This window comes from Pteropus vampyrus, unplaced genomic scaffold (genome assembly GCF_000151845.1).
Source record: "Pteropus vampyrus isolate Shadow unplaced genomic scaffold, Pvam_2.0 Scaffold47, whole genome shotgun sequence".
Classification (NCBI taxonomy): Eukaryota; Metazoa; Chordata; class Mammalia; order Chiroptera; family Pteropodidae; genus Pteropus; species Pteropus vampyrus.
This window is the reverse complement of record NW_011888828.1, coordinates 7,276,244-7,299,954: the sequence shown is the minus strand read 5'-3', so window position 1 is coordinate 7,299,954 and position 23,711 is coordinate 7,276,244. Positions and strand designations below refer to the sequence as shown.

The following is a 23,711-nucleotide window of genomic DNA, read 5'->3' as shown; positions in this document are numbered from 1 at the left end:
CTGAGGTCAAGCGAAAGGTGGGGGAAGCATTCAGAGAAACGAATGCAAGAGACGTGGGGATGAGCGGAGGTCAGAGAAAAATCATAAGACGCTCAAACAAATATGCTTGCAGTTCACAGACAAGGAACAAGGATTTTCTCCCACAAATACTCATTTTTCCCCCTGCCGGGCTGCTCCCTATTTTCGCATTCGGTTTTACCAAGGAAGTATTCTAGAAGGCTGCACGGCTCCGGGGGTGGGGAGCTCTCCTCCAGCAGGGCCTGTAGGGCCCCCAGCACCTGGGATACTGCCACATGAGAAAAGCTTCTCTCATCAGGACGCACAAAACGAAGCATTCGGACAACCTAGGGGATCCACTGGTTGAACACCACAAACTTGAGAAAAAGCAAGGCTTGACTTTTGACTTTCTTTCACAATCTGAGAAGCCCCTGGGCAGCAAGACAGCTCCATTTTCCTGTCTGTCACCAGCACGGAATGGTGGGACGTAATCACAGAGAATCGCGTGTGCCCCCATCCTGGAAATGCTTCCTGTGCACGTCCGCCGACCGTGGATTCTACCGCTTTCCTAGCAAAGGCTCCCGGGGAAGCCTCTGAATGGCCACGGTGCATAACTTGCTTCAAAATACATTATTTTTAACCTCCAGAATAGGAAGCGATTTCCATGGCTAATTTTGCAACAACCTGTGTCTCTCACAGCCAGGTTCACAGTCGTTCTTGTCAATTTTACACAACAGTCTGTATTTGTGTTTTCCACTTTAAATCAGAAACCCAAAGAATTAAGAATAGAAACGGTGCAATTACAGAATGAAAATATGCTGAATAAATCTTGTTTCCATGTGGTGACAATTTCTCCTTTGGGGAAAACAAAACAAAATTCCACTACCTAACACATTTATTTATAATTCTGTTCTCGAGCAGAAACTCAGTAACTCGATATCAACAACTCTTGCTGCATTTTTTCAACTCACTTCCTCTACTGTTTGACAGCTGCAATCAGATGCATTTAATTGGACCAATATTCATCTAAGTCATATCCTCATTCAGAAAGATCAGAGCAGAAATAAAATATGAGACATCTATTAATTTTCATACCTTTTGGCTGAGGTTAAAGCAAGTGGAGATGGAAGCCCAGAACTCATACTTCTTAATCTACCCATAAATCATCCCCTCCAGATAGTTCACATGAATGTAACCAGCAGGTTGGGAAGAGAAGAGGCTCGACCCCTCAGAACTCGCCTATGGTCAATTCTCTGGCAGTCAACACACTCTTCTTACGAACACAGGTGTGTTCACCTGGTACCTACCAACTCATCTTCTGGCTCATCTTCATCTAAAAATTTTCCAAGTTCTCCCTTTCTATCGAATGCATATCTATAGCTAAATACCTATCCCTACCTTTTAAGGCCATGTATCTCTATTGATTTTGTCAGTTATACCTGTAATGCCTCCTTCAAATCATACAACCAAATTTTCCATGCGGTTTTATACAGAAGTGGTTTGTAAAGTTGAAGGAACCGTACACAAAAGTTATTAGCAAAACCAGTGCTAATAGTTGATTTAACTCAACAGACATTTAGTGAACATTCAAGGAACTGTTCTCTGCAACAAGGAGATTCAGAGATGCAAGTCTCTGGCCCATAGTTTATAATCTGTGGGAGTGCAAGGGTCGCACAAGCATAGGAAGCACTGAGGAACAGAGCAAGGGTTGCATATGCACAAAAGGAGTGATTAATTCTGGTGGTGAATGTGGCTGTGGAAATAGACCTCGAAGGATGACAATTCTAACAGATGATGTTGGAAATCCACTTAGAAGTGGGTCTGCAAAATATCAAACAGCAAATAGCCCAGTCATGGAGAAAGCTAATATCCAGGTGATAATTGCTGGATAAATCAACCAAACAAAAAATTTTTAATATTCTTGATTCTTCACACTTTAAAAGGACACCATCTATTGATTTGCTAAGGGCAGAGTTTATCAATCATCTTACTGTACTCACTAGTTGCAAAATCAAACCATTAGCTTATAAATACCGGAGGCAGGACCATGAGTCAGTCATTTTGGCGCTCCTGCTCGATGTAGGGGGACCAGGGCTCCTGTGGTTGTAATTACCACCACGACAGCAGGCAGCCACAGTTAAGGTTCTCAGTCTCTGTACCCAACCCTGAGAGGGGCACGAAGGAGCTTCCAGCAGCAGAGAGGAGGTCAACGCCCTTCAGGGCGCTCTCTCGTTTGCCTCTAACCTCTCTCTCCCTTCAGAGGTTGGCTCGTCCTCTCAGGCTGCCTTTCCTAGGAGGCCGACGACCTGGCTGCTCAGGTTTTAGGTTTTCACTCTCAATGACTTACCATCGGAGAAAGGTCTTTCCCCGTCTGATTGGCCTGGGGGAGGTCATGTTCTGCTCCTTGGTTCTATCACTGAGGCCAGAGGGCGGGCTCTACCATTGGCTCAATGTGGGTCACAGAAGAAAGGCGAGGAAAGAGGCACCAGGAAGACAAGCAATGACCTCTATAATGTTTAATAAAGGCTCAGCACGCTGCACATCAGGCTGTTCTGAACCAATTTTGTAATTTTAAGCATAAAACAGATCCTCATCTAGGCCAGTTTTACCTGCCAATTTTTAAATTGCCCCTTTGTAGCCAGAAACCCTTAGCACATCCCCCACACCAGTTCTGCCCGCACCTAAGAGACCTCTCCGGGGTTCCGGGCTCCAAGTCCACAGTCTGAGTTCAACGCACCGGCCAGTAATCGGTTCCCCAGGACAAAGCCTCAGAGCACAGATATCGAAACATCGATGCCCAGGGCACCCGACCGCTTGCAGCATGGCCAGGAAGAAAATTTAAGAACTGCTAGTTATTTCAAACTGCCAGGGTAGAGAAGACCAGATTCCTGTCACCAGTCCAGCTGGGGAAGAGGTGTCGTAGGGCGTGGGGAAATGGCAGAAAGTCTGGAGAGGACGAGAGTCCTCAGACCAGACAGCAGGGAGGGCTCCTGGGTCAAGATGAGTAGTTTGCACATGGCGATATTTAAAAATTATTATTTTAAATGTCCATGAGTAAAAAAGAGGTAACAAAAATAGACACATCACTCCTTCTCTTCCATGAGAGTTCCAAGCAGTATCTCAGCTGGCTTCAATGTTGGCACTTAAAGCTGCGTATTAGCCAGATCTTGCAGTGACTGAGGAATTACCCAAGCTCCTCCCTCTCAAACCGCCCGTCTCGACATCAAGGACAACGGCTCCATCCTTACAGCCGCTTAGGCCAAAATTTCTGCAGCCAGCCTTGACCCTTCTCTTTCTCTCATACCTCACATCCAAACCATTCGTGAATTTGGTTGATCCTACCTTCAATACACATCCCAAATCTTGCCACTTTTCACCATTTCTACCGCTCCCACCTGGTACACGGTGCCGCCATCGCTCGCCTGAACTGACAGCAGCCTTCCAACGACCCTCCCTACTTCTGATTCTGCCCCACTATTCTCAGCCAGCAGCCAGGATGAGCTTCTAAGATATTATGTCAGGCTCCACTACTCCCATCACCAAAGCCTCCACAATGGCTTCTCTTGTTTCTCAGAATAAAATCCAAAAGCCTTACCTTGATTTCAAGGCCCTACATAATTTGTATCCCTCTGACCTCATCTCCTACTGCTCGTCCTTGCTAATAAAGCAGGCTCCTGCCTCAGGGCCTTTGTACTTGCTGTTTCTTTTGCCTGGAATCTGCCCCCCTACCAAAAAAAAAAAAAATAGCCTCATGGTTGATTCCCTTACTGCCTCAGATTTCCCCTCAAACGTCATTGTCTATTAAAATAAACGCTTCATGAGAGCTCTGTACTGTTTGCTGCTGTATCCTCAGCACGTAGAATGGTACCGTACACACAGCAGACAATTATTATTTGTCAAATGAATAAGAAGAACGTATTAACTATTGGAAAAGTAGCACTTAGTACTGGAAATGAGAACTATTTTCAAAATTATAAATGATAATTCTATTTTTCTCATGTTGAGTCAAACACAAAAGAAGAGAGTCTGTTTTGCAAACTTTCCCACCAAAATCTCCCTAGTGGTCAAGAAAAGTGAACTGCACCCGAAGGAGAACTTGGGACTGAAGCCGAAGCCCCCTCCAGGAAGCCCCAGATTTCTCTGCATTTTAGCTTAACAATTCAAGTGAATGCTGCACTCTATATACTATAGCTGTTCTTGTCCTTACTCAACACCACGGGAGTGTTTCTCACCAACCATTCAGGAAAATTTATTCTCCGGAAGGAAGCACCATCTTTCTCTGGATCCCCACCTGCTTTGACGAAACACGTACCCTACTGGAGAAGCAAAAGGGCATGGCAAGTACCTAGCACAGTGTCGAAGCTCAATAAAGGGCGGCTTTCATCGTTGCCATGACCGAGGTCAGAAAACACATAGTACTAGTCCTGTTACCGCACTTCAGAGAGAAAACCTAAAGCAGAGAGGGTAACGTCCCAGGATTGTACATGGATCTGCAGACGATCGAGAACTAGAGCCTTATTTGTTGAATTTGGATTTTGTTATATGAATTATTTTAGAAATGGCAAAGCCTCGATGATCTAGTGCACACGGCTCAGCTCTGAGCAGAGACTGAGAGACGATCAGTCATTTGCCCAAGATCCACATAGATGATTTACAAACATAGACAGGACTTTAGCTGAGATGTCCCAATCTGAAAGCTGGGGCTTCTGCTACTAAATCAGGGGGTCAGTATCATTAAGTGAATGAATGAATTCTATAACAAGGCTAGAGTATAATAGGCTCCCAACAAACATTTGTCTAATGAATCCACAATCAGGCATAAAGCACTGAAAATGTACCTGGTACTATATTAGATATTTTAATATTCATCAGAAAAGTTGACCCTCACAATAACTTTATGTGGTAGATCATACTCTCTTCATTTTACAGACAAGGAAACCAAGGTTCCAAAATGTTAATGGCTTATCAAACATACATATTTAGGGAGTAACAAAGCAAACTTCAAACCCGAATCCTCAAAACATCTAAAAGAACACTAGTAGCTTGACGAAAAAAGTAATTTTTCAAGTAACCAAAAAGTACCACAGTACCTTCAAGCAATCGACATTTTAAAATTTCATTTTGATGGGATTTAAAAACACAGACACACTCGAGCATGATGTGTTCAACACGATTACGACGTTTGTAATACACAGATGTGTCTCAGAGGTGACTGGGACTTTTCAGCAGCTTGCCCCAATATTAAATGGCCTCAAGCAATTGTACTTTAAATTACTATTCTTACTTTAATAGTACTTTTGAATGCCTTATGCAGAGCCCCTTCCTCCTAAATTTGCGGCTGTCTGTCTGCCATAGCTGAGATTACAATCACCAGGCTTCTTAAAACTGCGCAAACTAACGATGAAAACCTAGTGTCATGAGTTGAATTAGATCCCCTCAAAATATGCTGAAGTCCAACATCCAGTAATCTGTGACTTCGACCTTATTTGGAAATAGGGTTTTTACAGATGATCAAGATGAGGTCATGGGGTGAGCCCTAACCCAGTATGAATGGTGTTCTATAAAAAGGGGGAATTTGGACACAGAGACAGACACACGATGTGAAGGCTGGAGTTATGCTGCCGCCGGCTAAGGAGCTACCAGCCGCAGGGAGAGAGGCCTGAAGCAGCTCCTTCCCCAGAGGGAGTGTGGTCCTGCTGACACCTTGATCTTGGACTTCTGGCCTCCAGAACAGTGAGACAATAAATTCCTGTTGTTTACGCCACCCAGTCTGTGGTTCTTTGTTATGGCAGCCCCAGGAAACCAATACACTTAAGTCTGAATGAAGGCCTGAGGCTTTTTTCTGGGTTTGTTCACCTCTGGATTCTAACACTGTAGCGTTTGTAGGAGCCAGGGGTTACTGTCCACACGGACCACACTGCCACGTGGGGTGAAGTCCTCCGCAGCTGGAAAACTGTGAACAGACGAATAGGTTATTTTTTGCCCATCTCTAAGCTTTAGCCAAATTTCTTTCAAATAAAAGAGTTTAAAAAAGACATTGAGTGAGAAAAGAGTCTTATTACTAGAGCTACGTAACAATCTCCAAAAATATATATATATCCTCATCACCAAATATGTTGTGGCTAATTAATAAGAAAGGGACAGTTCAAAATATAGCATGAATCCACTAGCCAAAAGGCCAATCTAGAGACCGAAACAGTACTGATTAGTCCATGGATTGATCACCTACTCCTTCACCCTTCCATGCACCTCCACGTTACAAAAAGCATATAGAATATGTCCCCTCAAGCAATCAGAAGTAAATTTACCATGGCTACCATGGCGTTATCAGAAAAATTGTCTGCTAAGGCTGATAAATCGGTCGATTATCTGCTTCCTTGACTTTTATTTCCTCTTGTATAAATGTTTTCATCCCACCATTCCCAATACCTGTTATAAGATGAACGATAAATTACCCAGCCACTGAAATCACCAGGAAATGCTTAATAGATCAAAAAAGAACTTAACAACAACAAAAAAGCCCTAATAACATAATAACGCATTCTGTAGTCTAAGAACAGCACTCTATAGAGAGATAAATGACTACTTATTGAAATCTTAGCTTATACATAAAATGAGACATTCCTTCCTGGGCACATTTACCAAGCAATGACATCACGCACCTTGTAATGAAACATTTCATGGTCATCATCACTCTGCCTGCCGATGGAAAATTTCACACAGTAAGTCTTTTATTTACTAAAAATATGTGTCTATCTGGAAATAAAATTGCCTTGGGAGATTAGAGATTTAGCAAGGGAGAGGAGATGAAATTGCTTTTTATCTAGTGATTAAATACATATAAAACGAAAGCTTCAGAGGAAGCAGCTCCCCACCCCCACATATTCGGCAAAAGATACTTAGTGCTATGGAATTGAGAGAACTTTTTCTGGTTATGCACGAGAATCTGTGACACCAAAGGACACAGATTACAAGGACAACTCTAACTCAAAGTTAACTTTAAACACCGATGTAGGCCAACAATTTTAACCTTTACTCTGACCAGGCTTTGTGCCAGGGCTGCTGTCACGTGGTTGCACGTACTCCTATCCATTTTCTTCTTTTACTTTCCCTACCCACCTTCTGGCACACGCGTAAGAAGTTAAGGATGGATGACCAAACGGAAATGAAACCCCGAGGCCATTCCAAGGGCCCAGATACCCAACCATCCCCTCTGCGCAGTCCGATGGTTTTATCCACTTTAATTCTCTTGGAAGAACCCCAGGGCTGGTTTCTTTTCTTCTTGGGGTTTCACTAAGAATGCTTCTGAGGTCTTTCACCTGGAAGAAATCTGGCCCTGTTCTCTAGTGCTCTGTCACCAAGAGTAACGCTCCAAAGGAGAAACCCTAACGCTAACCAACTTCCCAACAGAGCTCGATGCTTCTGGCAAAAATGAGGTTAGAGAATACACTCTACTCCTGCTTCAGATGAAGGCTCAACCTAAGGTAAATGCAAAAAAAATAAAAAAAAAAACAAAATAAAAAAAAAACCTTTGGCATTGAATATGTAGGATCCCAAAGGAACCTGACAGCCCCAAAGAGTGACCTCTTACATTATTCATATGTCAGTTCCTCTCATTCTTATTAACCTTTGGGCGGGAGGGGGGCAGGGGGGCGGGGGGTGTCTATAAAATGCCTTAATTCTGTTATTTCAACAAGCACACCACTTTCTTTTTGTCTCATAGAACTGTCTGCAGTTCTCTAGCTGCCATGTTTGTCATATAAGAATGTAGTTAACTAGCTTAACTCCCACAGAAAACTTGTATGTGGAGAGGAAGATAAAAATGTACTGGGCAATTTAAAGTTCATTTGAGGAACACAAGTTTGAAAAGCTTTTTGATATAAATATGCTCAATTAATCAGGCTATATTGTAAACCTACATGTTTTGAAGTTACTTAGAGAAAGCCAAATCCTACTGGTATCACCACGTTATTATCAGCAGTAGTGGATCCTGGTCAGCAGGGTTGGCAACCTTTTTCTGTGAATGGCCAGATAGTATACATTTCAGGCTTTGTGAGGCACATAATCTCTGTCCCATATTCTTTGTTGTTGTTGCTTTTTTTTAAAACAACCTTTGAAAAATGTAAAAACCATTCTTAGCTCAAGGACTGCACAAAAACAAGCCGTAGTTTGCTGACCCCTGCTCTAAAGAATAGGTACTTTTTCTCTGCAATAAAAGCAGGATGGTGCTTTCAAAGAGTATTGGAAATTCAGATAGACAGTGACAAGTTTCATCATCAGCTTCTTAATCCAGCCACTTGTGTGAGTCACTAAGCACCTTTGTGCCTGTTTCTTGACCTATAAAATGAAGGGTTAGAACTGATCAGTGATTTATAAACCATTCCTCAAGGAGCCCTGAGACGCCAGGGAAAGACATGGCTCGACAGATCCATCTCTACTCCTTTCCTTAGTCTATACCTCACCAGCATGGCAGCTTTGATCTGTCTATATATTGGAGTTCTCCATCAAGGCAAGGGTTCCACTATTTGTTTTAGTTTAGTTTTAATTTTGAAAAACACTGTATTTTTTAGATGATTGCAGAAATCCTCCTGGTGCTAATCCTCTATGAATCCAGTATTGGATTATTGATCCCTTTGCAGTCATTTTATTGGGAAGTGTCAGGTAGATAGGAAATGACTTAAAATCCTATATTGAAATATTTAAAGGAAGAGAAACAAAAGCAAGAAAGATTTTTTTTCTAAGGGGCCACTTGAACTTATTTAGATCTATGGAAATTCATCATACGAGAGGGTTCCCAAGCCCCACCCCTGCTAATGAGAGAGAGTTCATTTTTGCATCTCTCTGCTTAAAGCTTTGGGAAAAGCGAGACAGTTTAGTAGTGGAAGGGGCACTGCTCTGAGACCTGGAGCTCTGGATTCTAATCAGAATTTGGAACTTACCAGCTACATAACTCCCAATGTTTAACAAAAACCAGAGAGCCTACTAAATGCTAAGCCACACACTGGCTGTTAGGAATACAGTGATGAACCAGACAGATGTGGAACACTCTGCCTCCATTACCTGGATCCCTCATCCATTAAGGAGGGTCATAACACCTGCTCCTTCTCTCATCCACCGGTGGTCCTGCAGAGATGGCAAAGCACAGACGACAGAAACTACGAAACTACAGCTTCTCTTCCTCTTAAGTGCATGAAATAGACACAACTTCAAGAACTTAGCAAATTGATCAAATAAGGCCACGACAGGTTTTGCATGGCAAAAAAACTACTTATGGAACATTTATAGAACATGAAGCAGCCTGGCAAACAGAAAAGGCACAAGCTTGGAGAGAAATTTTAACTCCAGACGCTTCTACTCAAATCTCGCCCTGCCTCCCACTAAACCCACTAAGCCCATTCTCTCATTTCTAGGATAAGATACTGATACCCACACTTTGACAGGGTTACTGAGAAGGTAAATCAGAATTATGAAGTAAAGCACTTGGCATACAGTTAGCACTTAGTAACAGTTTCCCCTTTCCCTCCCTCCTACACACCCAGAAATCTCAGATGAGAGAACATCACATTTTAAATAGAGAGGCTTACCTCAAAATTGTTGATATGGGTACCCAGCTCTATATCATAATCACCTCAACCCAAGACGACAGGAAACTTCTAGTTGTTATGAGCATGGAATCCAGATGTGGAATATGCCCAGTCATCAGGAAAATCTTACAGTCTTGGCACAGTGTGAGGACAGAGAGAGAGCAGCAGCCAATAGCTGAGGGGAGACTCTGCAGTCTGGAATGTGCCACAGACTTCCAACCACAAACGTTCTCTCTTGCTCTGAGACTGTGGCATCCCCCTGTGGTGCAGGCCACGGCCTCTGCTCCTCTCAGCAGTCTCCTCTGGGAGCACATGACTTTCTCCAGTCATCTCCAGGCCACATCCAAGTGAGTGTCCGTGGCACTGGTCATCTCTCCTACCCAGCCCAGTTGTACAAGTCGGCCAAGTTGTTTTCTCACTTCTGACAGAGGAAGCCAGCAGGAGATGTTCTTCCAAATTCTTTCTACCCCTAAGACCCTTTGATTCTGTGACCCATTTTAAACTTCATTCATTCATTCATTCATTCAACCAACAATGTTTACGGGATACCTCCTATGTCTTTGATTCTGAGACCTGTTCTTAATTTTATTCATTCATTCATTTATTCAGCAACATTTACTGACCACCTACTATACGCCAGGTACTATTATGTGCAAAAATGAATAAGAAATAGTCCACACCCTTAAAAAGCTCACCGTCAACAAGGGCATAGATGAATGAGTCATTATAATGTACCATGGCAGGAACTATAAACGGCCTATGGAAACGGCCTATGGAGGGGATGCCTACGGCTGCCCAATAAGTGGGAAAACGGTAGGGAGGAGGGGAAATAGGACGGCTTCTCAGGGAACTGAGTGTTGAAGAACAGGTAGAAAGTTATTAGGCAAATCAGGTGGGTTGAAGACATCCCAGAAATAGGGACAAGAATATGCCAAAGTAAGAAGATGCAAGGAGCGTGGCAGTTTGCAAAACAGATAATCTGGTGTGACTGAAACAAGGGACATACAGGAAGGCAGAAGAAAGGGGGGTTCAGATGATGAACTACCTTCCACACTTTGCTATAAACAGCAAACTTTATCCTTTTAGGGAATGCCTAAAGATCCTAAATAAGGATTATCTGGATTACATGAGTTTTTTAGAAAGTCTACTGTGAAGACTGGATTACAGGGGCCGAGTAGGGGGAAAGGGGAGATGAGCCTGGGGGTGGGGGGGGGGGGCGGGGGGACAAAGATCTCAATCCTTATGAGGGAAAATGACAGCACAGAACCAAAGCAGTGGCAAGGAGCAGGCACCATGAATTCTAAAGATATTTTTGAAGTAGAATCAACAAGACTTGGTGATCAATTCGTTGAGAGAGGAAAGGAAGAGGACGGCCTCTGGGATCATACCCAGGTTTCTGCCTTGGGTGAGCTGGGAAACGAATGGTGAATATAGTTAGCAACCTAGAAGAACTCAAGAAGGCCAGAAATACTCCTAGTTCCCCAGGCCTGAAAACTATAGCCATCTCTTACATGCGATTATGCATTCTCCAAGATAACTCATGCCGGAGCCGTGGTACCCACGTGAACTCTCCCTCTCTAACAGGCAGGCTAGAACATCATGGAATAAACATGGAGCATCTTCATAGACCAACAGTGTTACATATACAGTTGCTGAGAAGAAAAATAATTTAACTGATGAGTTTATTTAAAACATTCCTTTTATTTTCAAACAGACATACATTCTAGAATAAAATGTATATGTTCCTCCAAATTTTCAGAAAGAACAAAAGACTTCAAAGATTCTTCAAAAGCTCTCAGAAGCTGAGAACCCTGGTGAAGTAAGCATTCCCAGTATTCAGAGTTCTCTGCTTTTGGGGTTCTTCAGTAAAAATATTCACAAAGTCCTGCACAATAAAATTATCAAGTAAAGGTGAAGAAACACAAACACAGAGACTTGACATTTCCATGCCTCCGGAGACACCTTTGAGTACCGGTCCTCAAAGTGTGGTCTGTGGACCTCTTGGTGTCTCTCAGACCCTTCAGGAAGTCTCAAGATCAAAACATGCTAACACTAAAATGTTATTTGCCTTCTTTACTCTCTTGACATTTGCACTGATGATACAAAAGCAAGGTTGGGTAAAATGCTGACACCTGAGCTTGAATCAAGGCGGTGGCACCAAATGATACTAGTCATCACTGTACTCTTCACCACCACATACTCACAGTAAAAACAAACACACACACACAAAAACACACAAACGAACAAAATAACCCTGCTAGTCTCACTTACAAATGCCTTTGATGAAGGAGCAGTAAAAATTATAAATTTTATTAAAGGCTCACCCTTGAGTAAAAATCTTTTTAATATTATATCGCATGTAATGAAATGTATGCATAAAGCACTTCTGACATTACTGAAAATGACAGCTGTCTCAAGGCAAAGGATACGTGTGTGTGATTGGCTGACCTGGCCACTTTTTTTTCATGGAGTATCACTTTTAATTGAAATAACTGACAAACTATGGTCATTCAAATTTGGGTACCTTGCAGACTATTTCTTGAAGCAAGGCTGAAACTTTAAGAAAAACTGACAGTATTTGCAGCCAATGACAAAATTCAAGCTTTCAAGTGAGAATTAAATTTTAGAAAACCCATATCCCACATTGTGGATCTGACACCTTCCCCATACAGACTTTTCAAATAAGATCAATGTTGCTGTTAATAAATTTTTTACATTGTATAATGAAATGTGTCAACATTTGGTAGATCCACATAACTGAGTGAACCAATATATTTCAAATGACCAATGCATGACGTTACATGCATGATGATCCATTCAAAGTCAAGCCAGGCTAGTAGATTTTAATATAACAGAACACAAAAAGTTCATTGAATGGTTTGATTCCACATTACAACTAACCTTTAAGAAGCTACCTCTTTCTGAGTTTTGCCCTAGTGTCAAAGAATATTCATAATTATCTAAAAAAGCTCTTACACATCTGTGTGAAGCTGGATTTTCTTCACATACTCCATCCAAAACACGTAGCAGCAGACATGAGAATCTAGTTGGCCTCTATTAAGCCAGACATTAAAGAGATTTGCAAAAATATAAAATAATGACATTCTTCTCACTAAATATTTTGGAAAAGGTATTTTTATAAAAATATGTTATTTATAGTTAATAATTATCACTCCTCTTCTAGAATATTTTACCTATCACTCTTATCCTGAGTTTCCTCAAACATTTACACATCTAACTCATATTATATATTGTCTCACACTTGTTAGCATATTGATTTATACTTATCCTCTGTGATTGTTTTGTGTCAACATTTGAAAAGAACAGTCAGCAGGGGCTGCATTCTATCTGTACAACTTCCATGAGCCAGATAAGTGCTTAAAATTTCTTAATTGAATAAGCATCAAGTAGAGACTACAACTCTTAGCCGATCAAAGATCAAATCCTCACTGCTCTGATAAAACATTGTGTGTTGACATATATCCTTATTCCCAAAAGGCTTTCGATTTACTATACTAAAATGTTTTCCCCTACTGTAGGAACAGATTCCCCGTTTTACAATAGAAACCAAGCAAAACAGCATTTACTTTATAGAATTCATTTTCATGATAATAAACAATTTTAGAATTCAACATTTTTCCTCCCCATCTCACTCTTCATTACTTGAAGTCCTTAAAAACCTCAGCCCTCACAAGTGGTTGATCTTCTGTATCATTCTGGAGCAATTTTATTTATTCAAGAAGCCTTTATCTTAATAAATCAAAGTTATCTTTCCTATAACCTGTACCACATTGGTCATATTCTCTGTTTTCTGCTCAGCATTCATACATCTATGAAAATACTTTTCAAGCCAAATTTTAATTATTTGTTTCCATCTCTTTTTCCACCCACTTGTCTCTGAGCTCCTTGAGAGCAGGCGACCACGCTCTATTCAGCTCTACAGATCCCTAATCCCTGGCACAGAAGCACTCAGTTACTGATGCATGAATGAATCAATGAATCAATGAATGAATCGATGAATCGGAATTTAGCATGAATGACAATTCAGAAGTTTACTCCCTTTTTCACTTGACAGAACTTCATATATTTGAATTACTTTACCATGCATGATTTTTATCCATCCTCACTCTTATCTTCCAATTAAGTACTCTGATTGCCTCAATCATTAATTCCTCGTATGATGATTTCAAAGAGCCCACAACATTCTAGTTGCCTCCCTTTCGGAGAGTACTTTATCAATCTCTCCCTTCAAATTAGGGCACCCAATTATACATGTGATCTAATTAGTTTACAAAACCAATGTCACCAACTTTGTTCTGAATTCAGAACTTAAATTAACTCAGCCAGTTCTGCTGAACTGCACCCATTCCTCAAAGGAAGGCTGAATTTTAAAGGTCGCTCATTGATGAACAGTGGTGTGGAAGTTAGAGAAATGTAGTTCTAATTTTACTTTAAATATTCCTACATAGTTTTCATTATTTATAATAAGTGTGAACTACTTTTGTCATTAAAAGTCAATATAGCTTTTTAAAAATAAATTAATAAACAGAATTAACATCTGTGATTTCTACGGTTTCGGCCTTATGGAGTACACTTAAGTCATATTACAAACACTTGTATTTCTTTTCTTTTGTATATGTTTTCTCACTTATCGACAAGTATTCGAGTAGCCATTAGTGTACAACACTTCTAACTATGATCAAGTAGTCTAGCCAACCCAAACCCTACTTCTAGATTATTAAATTTCTCTCTTCCAATAAATGCCAGAATGCAGTTCACTATAATTTGATTTCCCGCTTTCTTAAGGTCAGATTAAAACCCAGTAAGTTATCATTTGACATCTGCTTTCCCCTAGAAGGGAGAAATCAAAATGCACATTTCAGGAATATTTCCTAAAGCATAGAGTGTCCCACACTTTGTTTCCTCCCAAATACAGCTGTGTTTCATGACCTAGAGAGGATTGCTGGGTTAACAAATAGGGCCAAACAAGCACAGATTAGAAAACAACTCATAATTCTAGGCCATTATACAAAGGCAGTATTCTCCATATAGAGCATGTAATTCAGACCCCGGAGAGCGTCACTGCATGTGACTCTATTCTATTACCCTCTGCTGAGTCTAAAGTCAAAATCAATCTTTGAGAAAGAAATATTACTGGTGGACACAAATTTTCATGAATCACAGAGCAGTGTGCTCAATCAGCACCTAAGGGGTCCTCCTGGAGAGGAGGGTGTCCGAGAGGAGATGCAGCTGATAAAGGCAGGGCCTTCCGGTTGTGGGACCCCATGTATATTTCACAGACCTCAGATACACAATGGGCCTTAAGAGACCAACGGATAGTCAGTCCATCTAGTCCTTGATGGTGCTAACACTGGCGACCCTGAGCCCCTTTCTTTCTCTCTGTAACTCAGTTTCCACTTCTGTCCAATTGGTTGGAGAAGCAGCCCTTCCCTATCTGCCTCACAGCCAAATGATGTCAGCGAAAATGCTTTGTGAACAATGAAGCATAATCTAAATACTATTATCTATTTTACAAGATGGTGCTACTTAAGTACAGAGAGGTTAAGTGATTTGTCCAAGGTCACAAAGCTAATGAGAAACACTGATGATCGCGATGGGAAAGGGTGACAGAGACTACAGTCTGTGTCTCTTGCCTAGTGCAGATTCTTTCCTGAGCCTCTTGTTTCCAACCTGGAGGAGTTGGAGCCAATTGCTCAGGTCCAAGAGCTATTTTTAGGATTTAAGAGTAACAAATTATCGTCAATAAGATGCCCAGGCTCTACATCACATATCTTTATTTTTGGCTGAAATGGCATCACCCACTGTGGGACATCTGGTTAGTTCAGGAGTCCTCCACCTTGACTACACATATTAGCATCGCTCATGGGGGCTTTTTAAGAATGCCCATGTCCAGGGCATTCTCCGCTCTGGGCCAATTAAATTTGAATCTCTGGGGGTGTTTGTATTTTTAAAATCTCCTAGGAGATTCTAATATGCAGCCAGGGTTGAGATCTACTGGGTTGGCTGATGGGGATCAGAAACTGATAGGGAGCAATAATTGTCTTTGATGAATTACATAGTGCTGTTAAAGCAAGTCTACCGAGATCTTTAGTTGAAATGAATTCACACCTTATGTATATCAATGTGGCCGGTATTTATTGTGCATATACTATGTGCCAGACACAAGTCTAAATAAAAACATCTACATTTATGAACTCGCTTGGTTCCCACAGAACCTACAATGCTCCATTTTACAGATGAGAAAACAGGCAGCAAACTGCAGTAACTTGCGAAGGTCATGGCTAAAATGTGGCACGGCCAGGATAGAACTCATGCATCTGGTGCCAGGCTTCCCATCTCGACACCACACTGCTTCTTGACACTGCCACAGAATGCGGTTTACAATGCCTTAGCCTCAGTGATGAATGAAAGGACCACAGAATGTTGGAGAATGTAGAACAGTTTCTAATTCAAACGTCTGCAGAGGCCGGAAGGTAAGGTACACGAGGGAGGCGGGCAGGTGCACATGCAGACGGGGACGCAGCGGCAGAGTGGTCGGAACCGTGGCAGACTGACGAGCACATGTCCGGAGAAGGGAGACAGCCGCCAACGACTCCAGCAGATTGCTGCCATGTGGGTGGGTGGGCCCAGTGCAGCTGGCTCTTCCAAGTTTTCAAAAAGAAGCTAAAAATTTGGATTTTCATGTGAAACTATCCATTTCCAAATGTTGTCTCAAGTTTTTAAACATACTGTGTGGGGAGAAATACATCAGTAGTAGCTTATGACCGCTTATATGACCTATCTCACATACACAACACACACATACACCTCGAGTCTTCATTTAAGATCCATTTACTGTGTTCTCTTGTTTGGGTTCTCTGCAATCAGAAACAGCAGACTCTGCCTTTTTTCCTCTCATGCAAAATTTCAAGTATTACCTATATAACACATGAAAAAACCAATATAAATTTCCCCTGGGTAATTTTAATCGGTGGACCGACTGTCGAATAAATGAAAACATTTATTAAACACCTATTCCCTCATTTGAATCTCATTATAAGTGTGAACATGGATCTACAATCTTCACTTTACAGTAAAACCCAGCCATAAGTCACATGATTATTATACAATTCAGGTGTAATTCAGGTCAAATCATATACACAGAAGAACATGTCTCTATAGTAAAAGTTTAAAGTAATATTGTTGGCCTACGTAACAAGTATGAATAAAGCCCTATTATAAAAGCCTTATAAAAGAATTTTACCATATCATATTATTACTCATCACTCTAATGAGCTAAATGGAAAATTTTTAAAAATTTAAAACACAAATCACCAAAAAGTTCTGGGTCAGAAACGCCTGTAGCCTAATCACAATCTAAGCAGATGGAAACCTATTTCATATACTTAATAACAGCTAATTCTTCTTGAGCTCTTTCAGTACAGCAGGCACTAATCAGGCATGGTTTGCATGAGTATATGATATTGATATTTATATAAGTATTCAATTAATCCTTACAATAACTCTATGATATAGAAACACTATTGAAAGATGAGGACCACAGAGGACAGGGAAGGTAAGTAATTTGCTCAAGGTCACACAGCTGGTTAGTGGCAGAGCTGGAATCTGAAGAGTCTGTACACTTGACCACTACACTACGAACTTAAAAAGCATGTGGTCTCTGTTTTCACTTAAGTCAGACCATATACAGCAGACATAGTGAAAAGAGGGCGAAGTCACATGATAATTTTCTCCCTCTCGTTACAAAACAGCAACAAAAGCTTTTAAAAATACACCATCAGACAACCTAGGACACTAGCACTATATAAGTTTAGAAAAATCTATCATCTTCCACCAGCTCAGGAGCTTGTTTCGAAAGCTCAGAAGAGCAGAATGCTGCTGACCGTGTAAAAGGCTGTTTTCCCCTGGCCTTCTCTGGTCCCCTTTGACGGCCAGCTTCTTCAGAGCACTTGAAACAGCTCACCCTGAGATCGCATCTCTCTCTCTCACTCCTTGTTTTTTTCCTTCACACCACACTTCTAATGGGTTCTAACAACTTTTCTGACCCATGTAGAAATTACAAGAAAGACAGAGAAATAGATATTATTTTAGGGTCAGCTTTTTCAGGCCCAAGCCTCAGAGAAAGTACATGTATTTCTTCCTTGTTGGTAGACAAAACTTGGCTGAATTTGGACTTTCTTAAAAACAGCAGCAAAGAGTACCTAAGCTTTACTCATTTAAGAACTCTAGAAACAGAACTTCGGTGGTGGAGCTTGTTTTTTAATAAGAGAATGGATGACTGGAAACAATATCCTTTTTAGGCACACAGAATCTGCTGCATTTAATATAACCCTGGGTCAGTTTGTGAAAAGCAGAGTTGCTAAAGGCCACATGCTGATCTCACACCGTGGGCGTGTATCACTGTACATTTTATAAAATTAGCTACAGTGCAGCCTCTGTGTGTGTGTGTGTGTGTCTGTGTCTGTGTGTATATGCAGTGAAGCTGACTTTTATAAAATAAACAGCAATATGCACCCATGCAGCTGAAGATTTAGTATCAAGCCAAAGTCTGATTTTAATTTATGAAACTACCTTGTAACTACAGCAATTCTATCCCAAGGTAGGTCCTTGGGGAATGATAAGAGTCATCTGAGAGGCCCCTGCTTCAGCACCTAGTCACAAACTATTCTCTAATATCGTAAAAATGTAATTTACAGACAGAAGACAGAAACACTAAACTGCTCCTAAACAGGAGGGGGAAGGCAGCTAGAAACTTCAGCCCATCAAGTACCCTTAGCTATTTCTAAGGTCTATGCTTTACACATCAGTTTCTTATGAAATACAACAAACAAAAGACATTTCAGCTACCATGAAACATAAAGTATTTTGTACACTTGGCCCTAGGTGGTATGAATTACTGAGCCTACACCTAGCAAAGTAGGAAACAGAAAAGAAAACATCAGAAACAGGACCTGGAATCTTCATTTACAATCTATATCTCTAAAATGTGATTCTTGATTACTTTAACTAAGCCAGAATAGTAATGAAATCTGATGATGGGGGGCGGGGGACCCACGTCTTACCATAACTAGGCCTGGTCTGGATTTCTTTCCGATAAAACTCAAAATCTATTCTTTTACCCCAAAGCTTAAGGTCTTGAAAAATCTTGTGCTAGAAAGCTTTTAATGCCCCCCCCCAGTCCTATTTTATAGGTCACACTCTCATTATCTCATTCTGCAATCAGTCTGATTAAATTATAGAAAATTACTAATCCATCACTCAGAATGGAGAGATCAGCTCCAGCCTATTTTGTTTTTCTGTCCTCCTATCCTGAGACTCTCGCAGATATTTTAAAAGGAAGAATGAGGGAGGGACAAGGCACCTTCAAGGAAGACTGAAGGATACACGGGAATAAACTATCCTCAGGAATAAACTGCCCTTTAGCTTTCTCAGAAAGTATTCATTACTGACCAGTCACAGAGACCACAGGTGCTTTTTACACTGTGGCAACTTGGGCTCCACCATCATTTCCTTCACATCTTATCATCTTTGAGTCCAAAGATACCACTTTGCATATAAATGACCAGAGTTAATGATGCTGGATGAGTTTTTCACTTGGGTGAAACTAACTAAACTCATACAGACAGGATCTGAACCCAAACTACTGGGATTACTAAATAAACTAGTTTAGCAACCCAGCCGGGCACCATACATTTCTAATCCAATCTTTTCTACAAAAACATCTTCACATAAGCAGGATTCCTTGTATTTGAAACCAGCGTTTGACCCCAGGAAAAACCTGCCTGGTTACTCCACCAACACAACACTATCCCCTGGGTGTTTCCATGACTTTTGTCTATCTAATTTTATAAGCCTTGTGAGACAGAGATTGTCCACATCTCTCTTGAAACTCCTCTAATGCTGGCCATTCAAAGGCTCTAAAACTTCAAATGCACAGCGAGCTGTAACCATGGCCGAAAGCTGTACAGTTTATCCTTCTCCAGCATGATTTATTAACACTTTGCGCAGGAGGCTTGTCAACTCATACCAGCTATGTATGAGTTGACATCCCTAGAGCGAGATGGCAGCACGTAGATAAATTAAAAATCAATTTTTTTTATTAGAAATTATTTTGAAGCATTAGAAGGAATGTGATTTTGAGCTTTCTGATTTTAACAGGAAAGCTCAGTGGACCCTACTTACTGTATTAGGAATATATGGATTTCTTTTAGGAGAACAAATAGTCATTATTGCCCAGTATAAGCCTAGCCTGCTGCGTGGGTACCTCAGAATCATTAGCTCTGGCTGACAGGAGCAGTGAAATATTTTACTACTTTGGACTCGAAATGTTTCCCTGTGGTTCTTGTCATGGTCAGGAGGTACTGCCTGGTCACTGAAAAAAATTAATAAGAATTAAATCTTCTACTCTTCTTCTTTCAGCAGACATATAGAGACTCTTAAAAATATAAAAGTAACAGATCCTGTTGTTGGTCCGTCATTTCGCTTCCCAATTTTACTAGAAAGCAAGAGAGAATTTTTAAAGTTTTGTTAATGAAGAGCACAATAAATAACCTGTTCTGGTCTTGACCCGCAACTGAGTAAACAATGAAAATACCAGAATAACAAAACAACTGTTTTCTTAACTTTTCCTTTGTGCTCTCCCTTGGGAACAGGCATGGGGCAGATTTCTAATGATAAATATAATAGGATCTAGTCATGTTTCTGAGTAGGTTGAAGCTAAAGAGGAAAACTTAAAAGTGCTGATGGGACCAATGGAAAAGGATTTACAGACGCAACAAACACAGGAGGAGAAAGCCCTTCTTTATCCTTCCCCCCAGCGGAATAATGTTCCTAACGCGCTTAGCCCAGGCCTGCCTAGGCCAACAGTCACAGACAGTATCAGCTTCTCTCTCTTCCTCGTTCTTAGACTAACTTTTTAAAGCCATACAGTTTGGGATTCTGTTATAGATAAGTACATAGTATAGCTTCAGGGACCTTCAGGACTTTATTTTCTTTCTTTCTTTATTTTTGAGCATAGTATTGCACCTTCTTCATGGAAAGAACTTTTGTAAAAGAGCCATCCACAGCAGTAGTCATAGTTAAATCCCCAAGTGATAATGACTGCTTTAGGCCAAAAAATAAAGGCTTTATTTTGAGCAATAATTGTAAAAGCCACTTCTCAAAAATAATTTAGGTTTAACAACCTTTGTTGAGGGTCACCTCCAAAAGCTAGTACAGAATTTCTTTTTGATTCGTAGCCAGTAGGATCACCGTTCGACACTATAGGACAGGACTTTTTTTTTTTTTTTTTTGGCATATGTATGAGGCCCATATAACACCTCTCTCCCTCCCCCCTGCCCCGCCCCCTCTCTTCAGAGACCCAGGAGGAAATGACTGTGTAGAATTTTAAATCAGAAATCTAACGCTTAGGTTAGTAGTGTCAGGTTAAAGGCTCGCCCATCCCCAAAGCTAATTCAGTTCTGAACAGTCCCAGGGGTGTCTAGTTGAACAGAAGGAGCTAGGAAACCTTAGCAGGCCGAAGCCCAGCCTAGGGAATTGCTGAGACTCTGTGCCAGAGGCCGAAGCTCACCCCAGACTTGGTATCAGATAATATCAAGTGCCAGTCTGGATTTCCAGGACTGATCTACTCGAGGGTGGAACTTCCAGGTTCCCCAGTGTCTGTGCTGTGGAGTGGGAGGACTGTGGCCTTAGGACATCCACACTGTGCCTGGCTAGTTTGACATTAAATAACAGGAAAAAAAGATTCAACATATAAAATCTATCAGTAGCAATTGTTTATGGGAAGTGCAGAGACGGGGTGGGGGTGGGGGGCGGGGGCCAAGGCAGGGGCGACCTAAGACAAAGGGGAAAGCATTACAAATTTTCTAAAGATGGTTTTCACAAGTTTCTTTTTTTGTATTCTAATTAGAACTTCTTTTTATGGTTCTCTAGATTCTTAAAAACCTTATCCTGACAGTCAGTGGCTCTTAACCACTTTTGTATCTCCACAGAAGGGCTTTTAGATTACAAAACCAACTTTCTCCACCTTACTCCCCCACCTCTTACCCTCCCCAAATCTGCCCCTAGATCACCTCTTAAAACTCTGGGATGACTTCTATTAAGGCAACTTTAATCCCCAGACTAACTATATTTTAACTGATACAAAACATTCTCCAGGGAACCAAAAATCTTTCCCCCACACATAAACAAACAATAAAGAATTTAGCATTAAAACCGGGACTCAGGACTACAATTATATTCCACATTAAATACCAATTAACACTAATTTTACTAAAGTCAATATTTGTTACATCGCCACACCACTGCAAATTTCTTCAAGACTCACTCAGCACTTAGCAAGCCTTGGGTTACTGTGTCTGAATTGCAAAACACATCATTTGCCCAGAAATTGCTCTTAGTCCCAATGCAAATTCCTTATAAAACATGTGTAAACCATGCTTCGAACAGGCAGCACACATCCACAAAAATCCATTCGATGCAAAGGTAAATGGCAAAGCTTCTCAAATTAGGCTTCCCTTTAAAAACTGGAGGGACATTTACAGTGTTTCCAAAAGGTAATTGCTTCTTACTTCAGTAAAAGTGGCTTTATGTGACTAGAAGAGGGAGTTGATTTTTTTTTTTTAAGTGAATGCATAACAGTATCCAATTAGAGAACAGGGTGGGAGAGCCCACTCTCAAAATATAACTTAATCACCAGGCACCAGCGCGCAGGAAAGGTCCACCAAGCACATGAGCTAAAATGGAGCCTGAATTTCCTCTCAGACGGAGAGGGTAGTCGCACGAGGTCAGGGTCAAGGTCACCAGCAGGGCAGGCAGCAGCTGCCCGACAGCGCTACACACCACGGGAGGGAAGGCGGTCCATCTCCGTCACAACCGAAACAGATAAATCCCTTCTCCTCTCCTACCCTGCCTCTAACCCCGCCAACATTTTTTTTTTTTTTTTTTTAAGCAGGAGGAGAGGAGAAGAAAGGAAAATGACCAAATAACCTCACCGCCCTGGTTTTCGCACACAAGCTCATCGGCTCCCGAAGTTGCCATCTAAGGGCAAGTTCGCAGAGAACACTGAAGCCCATTTTGTCCCAGCAGGGCCAGCCTCCCCCCGACCCCGCCAGAAATCCTGCCTTCTCTCCCCCCCGCCCCCACACCCCCGAAGAAAAGAGCTGGAACTGTGGCCGGCCGGCCATGTGCACGCACACACTCTGCCACCAACTGCTGCGAGTTTTCTGTGAATCGCAGCGCGGAGCCTCCCAACTCGCCCTCCCCGACTCCACCGCCTTCTCTTTCCTCGCGCAAAATTTCCCTACACACGCAGCCGCCTGCGAGTGATTTTATGTGCATATATATTACATATGTGATATTATCCTCAGAACCTCTAGCGGGCAGGCGAAGGAAGGACTGCACAGGGGCATTTTTTTTTTTTTTTTTTTTTTAAGGAAGGGGAAAAAAAAGCACAACCCAAGCCCTGTGCGTCGACTCCTGCGTACCGGGAAGGGGAAAGAAAGAGGAATGTTTGCAGAGAGGGCTGCCTGCAAGTGCCCTTGCTCGCCACTTTGGCCGCGGCCCGGGTGACACGCAGCCGCGGGGGCGCCCGGCCCGAGCCACACGCGCCCCCTGCCCGTCCCCCGGGCAGACACCGCCACGGATATTTCGCGCGGGGGAGATCGATCGCGCTGCCTGTCTGCAGCGGAAACGCACACGCTCACACACAACCCAAGCCCGAGACACCATAACCTTAACCCTTCCCCCACCCTCCGTGAACTTCAGGTGACCGACCACGTCGGCCTGACACCCGGGCGGGCGGGCGCTCAGGCTCCGCTCCCGCCCCCAGCCCGGGTTTTGCAGGATCGGGCTCCGAGCAGCGCCAAACCGCCGGGAGAGGGGAGCAGTGCGGGGGGAGCGAAGAGAAATTGACCCTCCGTCTCCCCCGACCCCTCCCTCCGGCGCCTCGGGCGTCCCCTCCTCCCCGTCACCCCGCCCCACGCCTTCTCCCCTGCCCCCTCCTCCCCGCATTCAAGGAGCCGGGCGGCCCCGGGGGATATTTTTAGTCGCTTCTTTCTCCTTCACTTTTAGCTTTAGCAGCATCTCAGAACACTCAAAGCGGAGAAAGAT

At 42.1% G+C, this 23,711-nt stretch overlaps 2 long non-coding RNA genes across 2 annotated transcripts in view; both read right to left on the bottom strand.

The window, feature by feature from the left end:
* Nucleotides 1-1,103: 1,103 nt before the first annotated feature.
* Nucleotides 1,104-10,742, bottom strand: LOC111739125. Its single transcript, XR_002780122.1, has 3 exons — nucleotides 9,582-10,742; nucleotides 6,660-6,696; nucleotides 1,104-5,950 (listed from the first exon to the last, which is right to left on the bottom strand). It is a non-coding gene; the product is annotated as an uncharacterized LOC111739125 (long non-coding RNA).
* A 4,974-nt stretch (nucleotides 10,743-15,716) lies between these two features.
* LOC111739126 overlaps nucleotides 15,717-23,711 on the bottom strand; it is a 9,012-nt gene continuing 1,017 nt past the window's right edge. The window contains exon 2 of the long non-coding RNA XR_002780123.1: nucleotides 15,717-16,330. This is a non-coding gene — a long non-coding RNA (uncharacterized LOC111739126). The remainder of the gene's footprint in view (nucleotides 16,331-23,711) is intronic.